Consider the following 17,238-nt stretch of genomic DNA (forward strand, 5'->3'; position numbering starts at 1 on the left):
TCTCTAACTACCAACCTCAGGTGACCTGCCTGCCTCGGCCTCCCAAAGTGCTGGGATTACAGGCGTGAGCCACCGCGCCCAGCCTACACTCATATTTACATGAACACTTTGATGGGTTGTGACAAACATTTACACCCATGTATCCACCAACACAACAGGACATAGAACATTTCCACCACCCCAGAAATTTCCTCATGTCCCTTTATGATCCATCCCACTCCCACCTTGGTCCCAGGACTGGGAAACCACTGATCTGCTTTTTTGTCGTATCGAGTTGTTTGTCCTTTTCTATTTTCCTTTCCCTATTTTATTTTATTTATTTATTTTTTTGAGAGGGAGTCTCGCTCTGTTCCCCAGGCTGGAGTGCAATGGCACGATCTCTGCTCACTGCAACCTCTGCCTCCCGGGTTCTAGGGATTCTCGTGCCTCAGTTTCCTGAGTAGCTGGGATTACAGGTGCCCGCCACCAGGTATGCCTCATTTTTATATTTTTAGTAGAGATGGGGTTTCACCATGTTGTTCAGGCTGGTCTTGAACTCCTGACCTCAGGTGATCCACCCGCCTCAACCTCCCAAAGTGCTGGGATTACAGGGGTGAGCCACCACGCCCGGCCCTTTCCCTATTTTAGATGAAGGAAATCACTCTATTGTGTCTAGCCTCTTTTGCTTGGTATAATGCGTTGAGATTTACCATGTTGTTACATCTGTCAGTACTTAATTGCTTTTGATTGGTGAGTATTGTCTTAGTATTTTTGGGCTGTTGTAACAAAATACCTTAGACTGGGTAATTTGCAATCTATGTACATCTATTGCTCACAGTTCTGGAAGCTGGGAATTCCAAGATCATGGCGTCAGCAGATTCACTGACTGATGAGGGCTTGCTCTCAGTTTCAAGGATGGTGCTTTCTAGCTGTGTCTTCATATGGGAAAAGGCATAAACACGTTCTCTCAGTCCTCTTTTTTTTTTTTTTTTTTTTTGAGAGAGTATCTCTGTGCTAGAATGGCAACTGAAAATAAAAAAAGAAAAAAATATGCTAGAATGATAACTGAAAATAAAGTTTTTAAAAAAAGATAGGGTTTCCCTGTGTTGGCCACACTGGAGTGTAGTGGCAGGATCACGGCTCACTCAGTCCTCTTTTATAAGGGCCCTGATTCTTTTTTTTTTTTTTTTAGTTTTTTATTTTTTTTTTATTTTTTATTGATCATTCTTGGGTGTTTCTCGGAGAGGGGGATTTGGCAGGGTTACACGACAATAGTGGAGGGAAGGTCAGCAGATAAACAAGTGAACAAAGTTCTCTGGTTTTACTAGGCAGAGGACCCTGCGGCCTTCCGCAGTGTTTGTGTCCCTGGGTACTTGAGATTAGGGAGTGGTGATGACTCTTAACGAGCATGCTGCCTTCAAGCATCTGTTTAACAAAGCACATCTTGCACCGCCCTTAATCCATTCAACCCTGAGTGGATACAGCACATGTTTCAGAGAGCACAGGGTTGGGGGTAGGGTCACAGATCAACAGGATCCCAAGGCAGAAGAATTTTTTCTTAGTACAGAGAAAAGTCTCCCATGTCTACCTCCCTCCACACAGACACGGCAACCATCCGACCTCTCAATCCTTTCCCCACCTTTCCCCCCCTTCCACTCCACAAAACCGCCATTGTCATCATGGCCCGCTGTCAATGAGCTGCTGGGCACACCTCCCAGACGGGGCGGTGGCCGGGCAGAGGGGCTCCCCACCTCCCAGCAGGGGCGGCCGGGCAGAGGCGCCCCCCACCTCCCGGACGGGGCGGCTGGCCGGGCAGGGGGCTGACCCCCCCCACCTCCTTCCTGGACGGGGCGGCTGGCCGGGCTGAGGGGCTCCTCACTTCCCAGTAGGGGCGGCCAGGCAGAGGCGCCCCTCACCTCCCGGACGGGGCGGCTGGCCGGGCGGGGGGCTAACCCCCCCACCTCCCTCCCGGATGGGGCGGCTGGCCAGGCGAGGGGCTGACCCCCCCACCTCCCTCCCGGACGGGGCGGCTGGCCGGCGGGGGGCTGACACCCCCACCTCCCTCCCCGACGGGGCGGCTGGCCGGGCGGGGGGCTGACCCCCCCCACCTCCCTCCCGGACGGGGCGGCTGGACGGGCGGGGGGCTGACCACCCACCTCCCTCCCGGACAGGGCGGCTGGCTGGGCTGTGGGCTGACCCCCCCACCTCCCTCCCGGACGGGGCGGCTGGCCGGGCTGAGGGGCTCCTCACTTCCCAGTAGGGGCGGCCAGGCAGAGGCGCCCCTCACCTCCCGGACGGGGCGGCTGGCCTGGCAGGGGGCTAACCCCCCCACCTCCCTCCTGGACGGGGCGGCTGGCCGGGCGGGGGGCTGACCCCCCCACCTCCCTCCCGGACGGAGTGGCTGGCCGGGCAGAGGGGCTCCTCACTTCCCAGTAGGGGCGGCCGGGCAGAGGCGCCCCTCACCTCCCGGACGGGGCGGCTGGCCAGGCGGGGGGCTAACCCCCCCACCTCCCTCCCGGACGGGGTGGCTGGCCAGGTGGGGGGCTGACCCCCCCACCTCCCTCCCGGACGGGGCGGCTGGCCGGGCGGGGGGCTGACCTCCCCACCTCCCTCCCGGACGGGGTGGCTGGCCGGGCGGGGGGCTGACCCCCCCACCTCCCTCCCGGACGGGGCGGCTGGGCGGGCAGAGGGGCTCCTCACTTCCCAGTAGGGGCGGCCGGGCAGAGGCGCCCCTCACCTCCCGGACCGGGCGGCCGGCCAGGCGGGGGGCCAACCCCCCACCTCCCTCCCGGACGGGGCGGCTGGCCGGGCTGGGGGCTGACCCCCCCACCTCCCTCCCGGACGGGGCGGCTGGCCGGGCGGGGGGCTGACCTCCCCACCTCCCTCCCGGACGGGGTGGCTGGCCGGGCGGGGGGCTGACCCCCCCACCTCCCTCCCGGACGGGGCGGCTGGGCGGGCAGAGGGGCTCCTCACTTCCCAGTAGGGGCGGCCGGGCAGAGGCGCCCCTCACCTCCCGGACCGGGCGGCCGGCCAGGCGGGGGGCCAACCCCCCACCTCCCTCCCGGACGGGGCGGCTGGCCGGGCTGGGGGCTGACCCCCCCACCTCCCTCCCGGACGGAGCGGCTGGCCGGGCAGAGGGGCTCCTCACTTCCCAGTAGGGGCGGCCGGGCAGAGGCGCCCCTCACCTCCCGGACAGGGCGGCTGGCCGGGCGGGGGGCTGACCCTCCCACCTCCCTCCCGGACGAGGTGGCTGCCGGGCGGAGAGGCTCCTCACTTCCCAGATGGGGTGGCTGCTGGGCGGAGGGGCTCCTCACTTCTCAGACGGGGCGGTTGCCAGGCAGAGGGTCTCCTCACTTCTCAGACGGGGCGGCCGGGCAGAGACGCTCCTCACATCCCGGATGGGGCGGCAGGGCAGAGGTGCTCCCCACATCTCAGACGATGGGTGGCCGGGCAGAGACGCTCCTCACTTCCCAGATGTGATGGCGGCCGGGAAGAGGCACTCCTCGCTTCCTAGATGGGATGGCGGCTGGGCAGAGACGCTCCTCACTTTCCAGACTGGGCAGCCAGGCAGAGGGGCTCCTCACATCCCAGACCATGGGCGGCCAGGCGGAGACGCTCCTCACTTCCCAGACGGGGCGGCGACCGGGCAGAGGCTGCAGTCTCGGCACTTTGGGAGGCCAAGGCAGGTGGCTGGGAGGTGGAGGTTGTAGCAAGCCGAGATCACGCCACTGCACTCCAGCCTGGGCACCATTGAGCACTGAGTGAATGAGACTCCGTCTGCAATCCCGGCACCTCGAGAGGCCGAGGCTGGCCGATCACTGGCGGTTAGGAGCTGGAGACCAGCCCGGCCAACACAGCGAAACCCCGTCTCCACCAAAAAAATATGAAAACCAGTCAGGCGTGGCGGCGCGCGCCTGCAATCGCAGGCACTCGGCAGGCTGAGGCAGGAGAATCAGGCAGGGAGGTTGCAGTGAGCTGAGATGGGAGCAGCAGCTTCGGCTCGGCATCACAGGGAGACCGTGGAAAGAGCGGGAGAGGGAGACCGTGGGGAGAGGGAGAGGGAGAGGGAGAGGGAGAGGGAGAGGGAGAGGGAGAGGGAGAGGGAGAGGGAGAGGGAGAGGGAGAGGGAGAGGAGAGGGAGAGGGAGAGGGAGAGGGAGAGGGAGAGGGAGAGGGAGAGGGAGAGGGAGAGGGAGAGGGAGAGGGAGAGGGAGAGGGAGAGGGAGAGGGAGAGGGAGAGGGAGAGGGAGAGGGAGAGAGGGAGAGGGAGAGGGAGAGGGAGAGGGAGAGGAGAGAGGGAGAGGGAGAGGGAGAGGGAGAGGGAGAGGGAGAGGGAGAGGGAGAGGGAGAGGGAGAGGGAGAGGGAGAGGGAGAGGGAGAGGGAGAGGAGAGAGGGCTCACACTGAAAACCTTAACCCTAGCAAGGGCCCTGATTCTTTCATGAGGCTTTACCCTCATGAACATATCACTTCCTAAAGGCCCCACCTCTTTTATTTATTTATTTTTTTGAGATGGAATTTCTCTCTTGTTGCTCAGGCTAGAGTGCAATGGCACCATCTCGGCTCACTGCAACCTCCGCCTCCTGGGTTCAAGCAATTCTCCTGCCTCAGCCTCCCAAGTAGCTGGGATTACAGGCATGCACCACCATGCCAGGCCAAATTTGTATTTTTTTTTTTTTTTTGAGATGGAGTTTTGCTGTTGTTGCCCAGGCTGGAGTGCAATGGCGTGATCTCGGCTCACTGCAACCTCTGCCTCCCAGGTTCAAACGATTCTCCTGCCTGAACCTCCCAAGTAGCTGGGATTACAGGCATCTACCACACCCGGCTAATTTTGTATTTTTAGTAGAGATGGGGTTTCACCACGTTGGCCAGGCTGGTTTTGAACCCCTGACCTCAGGTGATCCACCTGCCTCGGCTTCCCAAAGTGCTGGGATTACAGGTGTGAGCCACCGCGCCCAGCCAGGCCCCACCTCTTAACACAGGCTGAGCACCATCATTCAAAATGCATTTTTTTTCTTTTTAGACGGAGTCTCGCTCTGTCACCCAGGCTGGCACAATCTCAGGTTACTGCAGCCTCTGCCTCCTGGGTTCAAGCGATTCTCCTGCCTCAGCCTCCCCAGTAGCTAGGATTACAGGCGCCCACCACCACGCCCGACTAATTTTTGTATTTTTAGTAGAGACAGGGTTTCACCATGTTGGCCAGGCTGGTTTTGAACTCCTGACCTCAGGTGATCCGCCTGCCTTGGCCTCCCAAAGTGCTGGGATTACAGGCGTGAGCCACCGCCCTGGGCTTTGAAAAGCTTTTTGAGTCCTAATGTGACCCTCAAAGGAAATGGTCACTGGAGCATTTCAGATTTCTGCTTTTTGGATTTGGGATGCCAGTAAATATTATGCAAATATTCCAAATCCAAAATGCTTCTGGTTCTAAACATTCCAGATAAGGGATAGTTAGATTTCAACATATGAGTTTTGTGGGACAGAAACATTCAGATCATAGCAAATGGTATTCCATTCTATGGATATGCCACAATTCCTTTATTCATTCTCCTGTTGATGGATATTTGGGTCCTTTCTAGTTTGGGGGTTATTATAAATAAAGCTGCCAAGAACTTCTTCAGACAAGTCTTTATGAGTATACATATTTTCTCTTGGGTAAACACCTACAGGTGAAATTGCTGGATCATGAAGTAAGTATATGTGAACTTTATAAGAAACTGCCAAAATGTTTTCCAAAATAGTTGTGTCATTTTTCATTACCATCAGCAGCATATGAATGTCCCAGTTGTTCCACATCCTTGGCAACACTTGGCATTATCAGTTCATTTACTTTTAGCCATTTTAGTGGGTGAAAAGTGGTATGTCACTGTGTTGTTAATTTGCATTTATTTGAACGTAAGGTGAGGGCTTCCCCCCACCAAAATAGCATCCTTTGGAAAGGAGGGAATTATATTTCTGTTCTTTCTTTTTTTTTCTTTGAGACAGAGTTTTGCTCTTGTTGCCCAGGCTGGAGTGCAATGGTGTGATCTTGGCTCACTGCAACCACCACCTCCTGGGTTTAAGTGATTCTCCTGCCTCAGCCTCCCGAGTAGCTGGGATTACAGGCATATGCCATCATACCCAGCTAATTTTTGTATTATTAGTAGAGATAGAGTTTCACCATGTTTGCCAGGCTGGTCTCAAAGTCCTGACTTCAGGTGATCCGCCTGCCTTGGCCTCCCAAAGTGCTGGGATTACAGGCGTGAGCCACCGTGCCCGGCCTATATTTGTGTTCTTATGAAGTGCCTGAAAAGCTGGAGGACAATGGAGCAATGCCTTGAAAAGATTTATGGGAAAATGATTTCCTACCTGGAATTCAATTCCTAACCAGATCATCAGTCAAGCAGAAGCAGACATGGAAAGTTTTCAAAAATTTCCACTACCGAGCATCCACTTCCAGAAGTCTTGAGGATGCGTTCTATAAAAATGAAGGAGTAAACCAAGAAAGAGAAAGCCATGAGACCCAGGAATCTAGGGCTCAACACAGGAGAGAAGAAAAGGAAGTCCCCAGGGTGCTGGTGCAGGGAGATCCCAGGATGACAGCAACCCGGCCATTTGGGAGCCAGTCAGAAGGTGCTGGGAAAAATAGCCCAAGAAGATGATACTGGTAAAGTGCACTTTTCTTTTTTACTTTTTGAGACAGGGTCTCACTTTCTTGCTTTGTCACACAGGCTAGTTTGCAGTGGTGCCAACATGGCTCACTGCAGCCTCTATCCCCAGGCTCAAGCAATCCTTTTGCCTCAGTCTCCTGAGTAATTGGGACTGCAGCTGCACACCACCACACCCTGTGGCTTATTTATTTATTTATTTGAGATGGAGTCTTGCTCTGTCACCCAGGCTGGAGTGCAATGGTGTGATCTCAGCTCACTGCAACCTCCGCCTCCCAGGTTAAAGTGATTCTCCTGCCTCAGCCTCCTGAATAGCTGGGACTACAGGCCCGTGCCACCATGCCTGGCTAATTTTTGTATTTTTAGTAGAGCGGGGTTTCACCGTGTTAGCCAGGATGGTCTCGATCTCCTAACCTCATGATCCGCCCACCATGGACTCCCAAATTCTTAGGATTACAGGCGTGAGCCACCGCACCCTGCTGCTAATTTTTTTGTGTTTCTTGTAGAGACGAGATTTCACCATGTAGCCTAGGCTAGTTTCAAACTCCTGAGCTCAGGCCATTGACCTGGACCTCTCAAAGTGCTAAGATTACAGGCATGAGCCACCACTTGTGGCCACAGTGAAATGCCTAATGTGCTTAAATATACAGAATGGAGTTTCACACCTTCAGGAAATATTTGGGAAAAAAAAACAGAGATAGGTACAGAGAAAGCAAAGCAAACAAAAAAAAAATAAGACCAGCATTGAATCTAGGATAAATAAAAGGTGGGGCTGAGTGATGGGGGTGGGGAGAGGGCTAAACCCCCATTTCCAGAGTCAGAAGTCAGTAGGTGATGTCTGATAGTCATGTGCTGGTAAGTAGAATATGAATACAGTGTTATTTTAAGACATGGAAGTAAATCCCAAAGGAATTGACTAAAATATTTCAAGTTTTGATCTGGGGAGCAGGATAGAAGACAGACTTGAACTACTGATTCTTAGATTATGTGCATGTACATCTTTGATGAAAAAGAAAGCAAAACCAGACAAAATTATATGCATTGATTCAAGAAAGTAGTCACAATATAATGTTAAGTTAAATAACAGGATATAAAAGGTATATTCAGTATAGTCTCATTTTGTACATTAAATTGGAGGAGCTGATAGAAAAAATTAGAAGAAAATATTTCTAAGTGAAAAGATTAAGCATATATATATATATTTTTGAGACACAATCGTGCTCTGTTGCCCAGGCTGGAGTGCAGTGGCATAATCATAGCTCATTATAACCTCAAACTCCTGGACTCAAGCGATTCTCCCACCTCAGCCTCCCCAGTAGCTAGGACTGTAGGCACATACCACCACACCTGACTAATTTTTTAATTTTTTGTAGAGGAGGGAGTCTCACTATGTTACCCAGGCTGGTCTTGAACTCCTGGTCTCAATCGGTCCTCCCGCTTTGGCCTCCCTAAGTGCTGGGATTGCAGGCGTGAGCCACTGTGCCTCTTCAGAACTAGGTGTAATTTAATTTTCTTCTTTATATTTTCTTAGATTTTCTAATTTTTATTTTCAAATTAACATTTATTAATTTGTAGCTAGAAAGGAAAACTTCTACAGATTGTAGAGACCAGGTTTTGCCATGTAGCCCAGGCTAGTCTTGCACTCCTGAGCTCAAGCCATCTGCTCACCTGTGCCCGTGGCTGCCAGCTCTGCAAAACCCTTCCTGAGATCAAGAAGGGGAAGCAACTTACCCAGGTTCACTCAGGCAGGTTTTGTGAATCCGAAACCATTGCTCTTTTATAGCTTCCTGTTTCTCCACTTGGGATTTCTTCCAGCTGAAAGCTTACTCATTATATGAAGGCTCAGAGCTCCCAGGTCAATGTCATCTTCTTCATGGAGCTGTGCCTGGAGATGTCGCACCCTTTCTCTGCTCCATTAAACCCGGTGTCTTTCCTGCTGTGTGTGCCAGCGGCTGTGTTGTGGTTGTGGGTGTGCTTGCTTTCGAGTCTTCGTTCTGCTGTAAGCCCCTTGGAAGTAAGGACCACACCTTAGGTATTTCCATCTCTCCTTATGCAGCATCCAGGTGCATCACTCACGTACAGGAGGGATTGGCTGAACACAGAGGCAGGTTAACTCAAGAATAAACTTTATTATTTGCTTTTAGGTGCTGTAGTGTGACGTGAAGCAGGTAGCTCATAATTGTGAAGATAAACTTGTGGAGTAGGTGGGTTTTGAGGTCCAGTAGGAAGATAGGCCCCACACAATGGTAGTTTGAGTATTAATCACCGTGGAGCAGGTGAATCAGCTGTTGCATTCCCCGGGAAGAAGGCGGGCTCGGCCGGCCTGTGCTGGACTCTGGCGCCCCCAAATGGTCACGTAGGGTTTATTACACATCAGAAGTAAACAGTTTTTACTGATGATGAAGTAGTGACTGTCTTGGTAGCTCTCTAGAAGCTCATTCGCCTTCTCTTTAAAGTTACACTTCACAGAGGCAGGATAATCCGGTCAAGGAGAAAGGAAAATCGGATTAGGGCTTCCAATAAACCTGTAATATTTTAGGTGTTCCGCTGAGTCATAAATATCAGCTAAGTCTGTTGTATCATCATCTGTACTTCTTTTTGCGCGTCTTAAAATACCATTTAAAATAACGAAAAGAATCTACAACTTAGCTCTAGAGTATCACGCCTCCAAAAGACACTGGGTTTAATTTTTAGATGTTTTCCCTTTTTCCTTGGAGGTAAAAATAAAATTCAGGATAATGTTTTTCAGACCTATGTTTGTTTTCATACTTGTAAAACCTACATATGTATCCATAAACACACAGAGTATTGATTTGTGTTTCAATTTTAAAAAATTGATGTCACACTGTACCATTCTGAAGGTCTTTTTTGTTTGTTCGTTTATTTTTTGAGATGGAGTCTTGCTCTGTTACCCAGGCTGGCGTGCAGTGGCGTGATCTTGGCTTACTGCAACCTCTGCCTCCCAGGTTCAAGTGATTCTCCTTCCTCAGCCTCCTGAGTAGCTGGGACTACAGGTGCGTGCCACCACGCCTGGCTAATTTTTGTATTTTTAGTAGAAATGGGGTTTCACCATGTTGTCCAGGCTGGTCTTGAACTCCCAACCTCAAGTAATCTGCCCACCTTGGCCTCCCAAAGTTCTGAGATGATAGGCACGAGCCACCACACCTGGCCATATCTTGCTTTTATTGATCAACATTGTGTTTAAGAATTATTCATGTTGGTACATATATTTCTAGTTGATTCACGTTTACCGCTGAAAAATTCCTTGTATAACTATGCATGTATGTGTGTGTGTGTGTGTGTATCTATATATACATATATATATATATATATATATATATTTTTTTTTTTTTTTTTTTTTGAGACAGAGCTTGTACTGTTGCCCAGGCTGGAATGCAATGGCACAATCTCCGCTCACTGCAACCTCCACCTCCCAGGTTCAAGCGATTCTCCTGCCTCAGCCTCCCGAGTAGCTGGGATTACAGGTGCCTGCCACCATGCCTGGCTAATTTTTTGTGTTTTTACTAGAGATGGGGTTTCGCCATGTTTACCAGGCTGGTCTCGAACTTCTGACCTAAGGTGATCTGCCCGTCGAAGTGCTGGGATTACAGGGGTGAGCCACTGCACCTGGACTTTTTTTTATTTAATTTATTAAAATAAAAAAAATAGAGACAGGGTCTTCCTGTGTTGCCCAGGCTGGTCTCAAATAGCTGGGCTCAAGCAGTCCTCCAGCCTTGGCCTCCCAAAGTGCTGGGATTACAGGTGTGAGCCACTGTGCCTGGTCTTTATGATATCTTTTTGTATTCCAAAGTCATAAGATAGTCATTTAATTTTGAAAAGTATTTTAAAATTTTGCTTTTTACATTTAGATGCTTAAATCCCCTTGATTTTATTTATGTAGTTGGTGCAAGGTGAATGCTTCTTTATCTGTATGGGTGACTTTCTCTTGGGCAGGGTACACATTTAAAAGCTCCAAGGAAGCTTTTAAAAGACCATTTCTGGGCCTCATCACAGAACAGATGAAATCAAAATTTCTGAGTGTGGACCTGAGACATCAGATTTAAAAAATAAAAACAAAACTCTCCCAGGCGTTTTTTAACATGGAGCCAGGGCTGAGAATCTTTGCTTTAAGGTCAGACCAAGAGTAGAGTTGCTGGGGTGTGTATTATTCGCATTGTCAGCTATACTGGATATTGCTGGTGCTCTCTAAAGTGATTAAACTAGGCCGGGAGCAGTGGCTCACACCTGTAATGCCTGCACTTTGGGAGGCCGAGATAGGCAGATCACCTGGGGTCTGGAGTTTGAGACCAGCCTGGCCAACATGGTGAAACCCCGTCTCTACTAAAAATACAAAAATTAGCCAGGCGTGGTGGCAGGCGCCTGTAATCCCAGCTACTTGGGAGGCTGAGGCGCGAGAATTGCTTGAACTTGGGAGGCAGAGGTTGCAGTGAGTAGAGATTGCACTGTTGCACTCCAGCCTGGGCAACAAAGCGAGACTCTGTCTAAAATAAATAAATAAATAAATAAAATAAAGTGATTAAACTATTTATGGTCCTCAAGTAGGAGAATTTCAATTGCTTCACACTTTTGAAAACACATGTTGTGATATTTATATAAAACCAAGAACCATGGATGAAAAAACATATATGTGTGTCTCATATATGTATGCACTTCATATACATGTGTGTTATAAACATATGTATATGTCTTTCATATATATATATACCTTTCGTATATATATACCTTTCATATATATATATATACCTTTCATATATATATATATACCTTTCATATATATATATATACCTTTCATATATATATATATATATATATATATATATATATATATATATATATATGTTTTCACCCATGACTCTTGGCTTATAACTCCCATAGCTCTTGTTATTACAGTTTTTGTTATAATGTTAGGGCACTTCAGTTCTCACAAGCAGCAGGAAACAGAATCTCTCTCTCTCTCTCTGACCTTCTCCTGCCCACCTTTTACCTGCTCCTTTTTTCTCCCCACCTTTTACCTGCTTCTTTTCCTATCTTTCTGTCTAGGAGCTGGTCATGAGGAAATTCTCTGGCCTACTTTGATTGTAGGTCACAATACCCTCATTTCAGAGAGGTCCTGCCCTATTCCCTGGAAGGAATGCTGCACAGAGAGACCAAGAAGAATCTGATCAGATGGGCCTTGTTGGGTTTCCCCATTCAGCCTGTTAGTGTTAGATCGTATCCAATCATATTTATTTTATTTATTTATTTATTTTATTTATTTATTTTTTTTGAGATGGAGTCTCACTCTGTCACCTAGGCTGGAGTGCAGTGATGCGATGTCGGCTCACTGCAACCTCCGCCTCCCGGGTTCAAGCGATTCTCCTGCCTCAGCCTCCCAAGTAGCTGGGATTACAGGCTCCCACTACCATGCCTGGCTAATTTTTGTATTTTTAGTAGAGACGGGGTTTCACCATATTGGCCAGGCTGATCTCGAACTCCTGACCTCGTGATCTGCCCGCCTCGGCCTCCCAAAGTGCTGGAATTACAGGCGTGAGCCACCGTGCCCGGCCTACCAATCATATTTCTAGAAGGTTGTCCGTGCTACAATCACATCTATCCAAAGAAGTCTACATAAAAGGCCCAAGAGGACAGGATATGGAAGCTTCCAGATAGCTGAGCACATGGAGGTTCCTAGAGGATGGCGTGCCAAAAGAGGGCATGGAAACTTGGAGCGCCTTCCCCCATACCTTGCCCTATGCATCTCTTCATCTACGTTTTTTTTTTAAATGAAGAAGTATTTTATTATTTTGCGGCAAAGCTGTTGCTTCACAGTATAAAAATAGCATGAGCAAATGCAGCATATTGCAAAATTAAGATAGTGTTGTTCTTCATCTGACACTGTACAAGCGGCAAAAACCTCTTCACTCCAAGTTATTTCCAATGGAAAGATTAAGTATTTCAACCCCAATCCAGGTATGGATATATGCAAGTTACAATATTATATAAGGCTTAAGAATAATGTTATCTTTGAATTATGTAATTTTTATAACTAGTTTCTACCATGGATGATTTCATGAATTCTGAATACTAGAGCGTAGCCTAAAAATCATAGGGTACTGTGGAAAAGACACATATTATGTTTCTCTATAATCATTTGAAAGATAAAGGACATTTTCTCTCATTAGCAGTGTTAACAGTAGTTTTTTTTCCCCATCGGTAATGCTAAAAGTTGCTATTCTAAGTCTTCTATCCACCACTAATTTAAGACAACTCTGCTGGGTTGCATAATTTCACACTAGTTTATTTAGGGGTTCCATCATCACTCAATAGATTTTATGTATTTCTTATATGCTTCTTCACTTATAAGTTCATCTAGTTCTGAAGGTTTACTCAGTGTCATCTTGATCAGCCAACCATCTTCATAACAAGATTCGTTGACAAGTCCTGGATTTTCTGCAAGGGCTTCATTAACTTCAGTTGTGTCTCCTGATAAAGGAGAATAGAGTTCACTAGCAGCTTTCACACTTTCTGAAGCACCAAACTCTCATCGTTTGCTCAATTTTGTCCCAGCTTCAGGCAGACTGCAGTAAACATCTCCCAATGCTTCCTGTGCAAAATTGCTGATTCTCACTGTTCCAATACCATTTTCTGTTGTTTCCATTCGTGTTTCTCTGTGAATTTACACACTGAGAGCAGAGCGGGTCCTGTGTGCCGCGTCCAGACTGCGCCCGCCCTCAGCTGCCAGGGCCTCGGAGGGCAGGGTGCGGCGGGTGCTAGGATTACAGGCGTGAGCCACCGCGCCCAGCCGATACATGGGTATTATTATCCCAGTTGAGTGACAAGGAAACTGGAGTCAGAGAGTTTAGGTGATTAGGGGACACAACTCAAATCACCCCAGTGACACTGGTGGAATATAGGGCCAAAGCTGCGCTCCACACCACCTTTGACATCCTGCCTCTCCACTTAGCAATGTTATCCGTCCGATGTGCTCCTCTCACCAGCATTGCTGTACTAGGACAACGGCAGTATTTTCAGTTCCATATATCCCATTTGCCTCCTATTGGGACTCTAAATTTGATCTCTGCTTGAAGGGAGAGATTGATCATACAGTTGACTTCTAGAATCCTGGAGGCAAGTGGAGCACAGTGGCTCATGGAGGTAATCCCAGCACTTTCGGAGGCCAAGGTGGGTGGATTGCTTGAGCCCAGGAGTTTGAGACCAGCCTGGGCAACATGGTGAAACCCCGTCTCTACCAAAAATACAAAAATTAGCCAGGGCATGGTGGCGCATGCTTGTGGTTCCAGCTACTCAGGAGGTTGAGGTGGGAGGATTGCTCAAGCCCGGGACATTGAGGCCGCAGAGAGCTGTGATTGTGCAACTACACTCCAGCTTGAGTGATAGAGTGAGACCCTGTCTCAACAACAACAATAAAACAAAACAAAACAAAAAAACAGTACAAATAGAATCCTGGAGGCAGCCACTCCCATAGGCTTGAGCTTTCAAAACACACAGGAACATCAAATCAAAGGGGGCTGAATATTGACCAATGAATTAATCTTCAAATACCAATGATGACTGTGACTGTATTTGCCAAGTTTACCAAAATGTATCTATTCCTGGCTATATGCCAAGACACAGACAAGATGTTCCAAGGGTTTCAGAAGTGTAAGGCAGGGTTCCTGCACTTTTGAGATATTGAGATTCTAATGGACATGAGATAAAGATTATGGAATTCAGCTTTAAATTATCAGTACAGATTTTAAGTGGTACAGTTTTAAAGAAGTGACTCAATATGAGCTAGTTGTTTGGACCAACTGACCTTGAAATTCCTCTCCTGCTTTGAATTCTAGGAATCTGCGAGTTAGTGAAATCTCTGTGGCTGAAAACAAAATGAAACCTTCTGGGTTGTGGGCAGCCTCCAAGATGGACCCCAGTGATCCTTGTCCCTGGTTTTCATGCCCTTTTGCAGTCTCCTCCACCATAAATAGAGCTAAACTGTGAATTCAATTTGGATATTGTGGAAATGACGGTGGGCGACTTCTGAGGCTGTCATAAAAGGCATTGTAGTTTCCACCTTGCTCTGTCTTGCACTACTTGCTTTGTGGGAAGCCAGCGGCCATGTTGTGAGGACATTCAAGCAGCCCTGTTTGGGAGGTCCCTGTGATGAGGAATGGAGACTTTCTGCCAACAGTTAGCACTAACGTGCCAACCACATGAGTGAGCCACCTTGGAAGCAGATCCTCCAGCCTGAATCAAACCTTTGAAGCAACTGCACCCACGGCTGACATCCTGACCACAGCCTCATGAGAGACTTGGGGCAGAACTACCCAGCTAAACTGCTCTCAAATTCCTGACCCACAGATACTATGTGAGACAGTAAATGTTTGTTGTTTTAAGTTCCTAAGCTCTGGTATACTATGGAGCAGTAGATAACTAATATAGCGGTTTTCATGTGGGCTGCATTGCCAACCTAGCAACAAGAAAACTATTCTAGGCCGGGCGCGGTGGCTCATGCCTGTAATCCCAGAACTTTGTGAGGCTGAGGTCAGAAGTCTGAGACCAGCCTGGCCAACATGGTGAAACCCCATCTGTACTAAAATTACAAAAAATTATCTTGATGTGGTGGTGGGAGCCTGTAGTTCCAGATACTTGGGAGGCTGAGGCAGGAGAATCGCTGGAACCTGGGAGGCAGAGGTTGTGGTGGGCTGAGATTGTGCCACTGCACTCCAGCCTGGGTGACAAAGCTAGACTCCGTCTCAAAAAAAAAAAAAAAAAAAGAAAAGAAAAGAATTTCTAATTACTCGAAAGCCTTTAAATACTGTCATTATCCCACAAACTCTGAAACAGGCAGATGATAAAATAGAAGTCTTAGAGAAAATAAATTATTTCCTTAAATATCATGGGGGCCAGTCACAGTATATTAGTCCATTTTCATGCTGATAATAAAGACATAGCTGAGACTAGGTAATTTGCAAAGGAAAGAGGTTTAATTGACTCACAGTTCCACAGGGTTCAGGAGGCCTCAAAATACTTACAATCATGGCAGAAGGGGAACCAAACATGTCTTTTTTCACATGGCGGCAGGAAGGACAAGAATGAGAGCTAAGGGTAAGGTAAGCCCCTTATAAAACCATCAGATCTCGTGAGAACTCACTCATTATCACGAGAACAACATGAGCATAATTGTCCCCATGATTAAATTACCTTCCATTTGGGTACCTCCCACAACACACGGGGATTATGGGAACTACAATTCAAGATGAGATTTGGGTGGGGACACGGCCAAACCATATCACACGGTGACTCCCACCTGTAATCCCAGCACTTTGGGAGGACAAGGTGGGTGGATCATTTGAGCCTAGGAGTTTGAGACCAGCCTGGGCAACATGGCAAACCCCTGTCTCTATTATAAATACAAAAATTAGCTGGGTGCAGTGGCAAGTACCTGTAGTCCCAGCTACTTGGGAAGCTGGGGCAGGAGGATCTCTTGAACCTGGGAGGTTGAGATTGCAGTGAGCTGAGCTCTCACCACTGCACTTCAGCCTGGGTGACAAAGTGAGACCCTGTCTCAAAAAAAAAAAAAATGTCCCTAAGCTTTGCTGTAATTTGTTATGTAGCAGTAGATAACTAACACAGTGGTTTTCATGTAGATGCATTGCCATCCTAGTAACAGGAAAACAATTCCAATTACTTAAAAGCCTTTGGATATTGTTTTTATCCCGCAAACTCTGGAAGAGGCATATGATAAAATAGAAGTCCTAAGGAAAATCAATTATTTCTTTTTTTTTTTTTTTTTTTGAGACGGAGTTTGTTCTTTTCCCCCAGGCTGCAGTGCAATGGCACGATCTCAGCTCACTGCAACCTTTGCCTCCCGTGTTCAAGCGTTTCTGCTGTCTCAACCTCTCGAGTAACTGGGACTACAACAGGCATGCACCACTGTGCCCGGCTAATTTCTGTATTTTTTTAGAGATGGGCTTTCACCATGTTGGCCAGGCTGGTCTCGAACTCCTGACCTCAGGTGATCCACCCGCCTTGGCCTCCCAAAGTGTTGGGATTACAGGCGTGAGCCATCATGCCTGGCAATAAATTATTTCTTCAAATATTGTGGGGATACGACTGCAGAGATCTCAGATTTCAACGTGTTTTTGTCCAATGCTTATACCATTCAGGTTATAACCATTTCAGAAAAGGTCTGTATAATTCTGGCAATTCATGTATGGCCTTGTAGTGTTAGGTTTTTAGGTGTATATGTGGGATATATGTGGTTTAGGAAAAAAGCCTTGCAACTTTACAAAGCACTGGACATACACTAGCTAGCCTTCTCTTCACTCCGGTCATTACTGATCTGTTTTCCCCATTTTAGTAAATGGTCAGGATTTACCCCTAGAGAAAGAGTCAGCTTGTGGCCAAATTCATGTTTGATAGATCTTCTCAGCTCTAAAACTGAAAGGGAGAAACTTAAGACAGCAGAAAGAGAAAACAAACAAGCAGGGTGGGTGAAATAATTTCCTATGGTTGTTGAAACAAATTACCACAAATTTCGTGGTTTAAAACAACACAAGGCTGGGCTCAGTGGTGCATGCCTGTAATCCCAGCACTTTGGGGGGCCGAGGTGAGAAA

General features: G+C 48.3%; 1 long non-coding RNA gene across 1 annotated transcript in view; it reads right to left on the minus strand.

Annotated features, from left to right (window-relative positions):
* Positions 1-9,062, minus strand: part of LOC129525228 (uncharacterized) — a 35,694-nt gene extending 26,632 nt beyond the window's left edge. Inside the window, exon 1 of the long non-coding RNA XR_008669376.1 lies at positions 8,353-9,062. This is a non-coding gene — a long non-coding RNA (uncharacterized lncRNA). The remainder of the gene's footprint in view (positions 1-8,352) is intronic.
* Between the last annotated feature and the right edge of the window lie 8,176 nt (positions 9,063-17,238).

The sequence above is a fragment of the Gorilla gorilla genome, chromosome 9 (assembly GCF_029281585.2).
Source record: "Gorilla gorilla gorilla isolate KB3781 chromosome 9, NHGRI_mGorGor1-v2.1_pri, whole genome shotgun sequence".
Taxonomy (NCBI): Eukaryota; Metazoa; Chordata; class Mammalia; order Primates; family Hominidae; genus Gorilla; species Gorilla gorilla.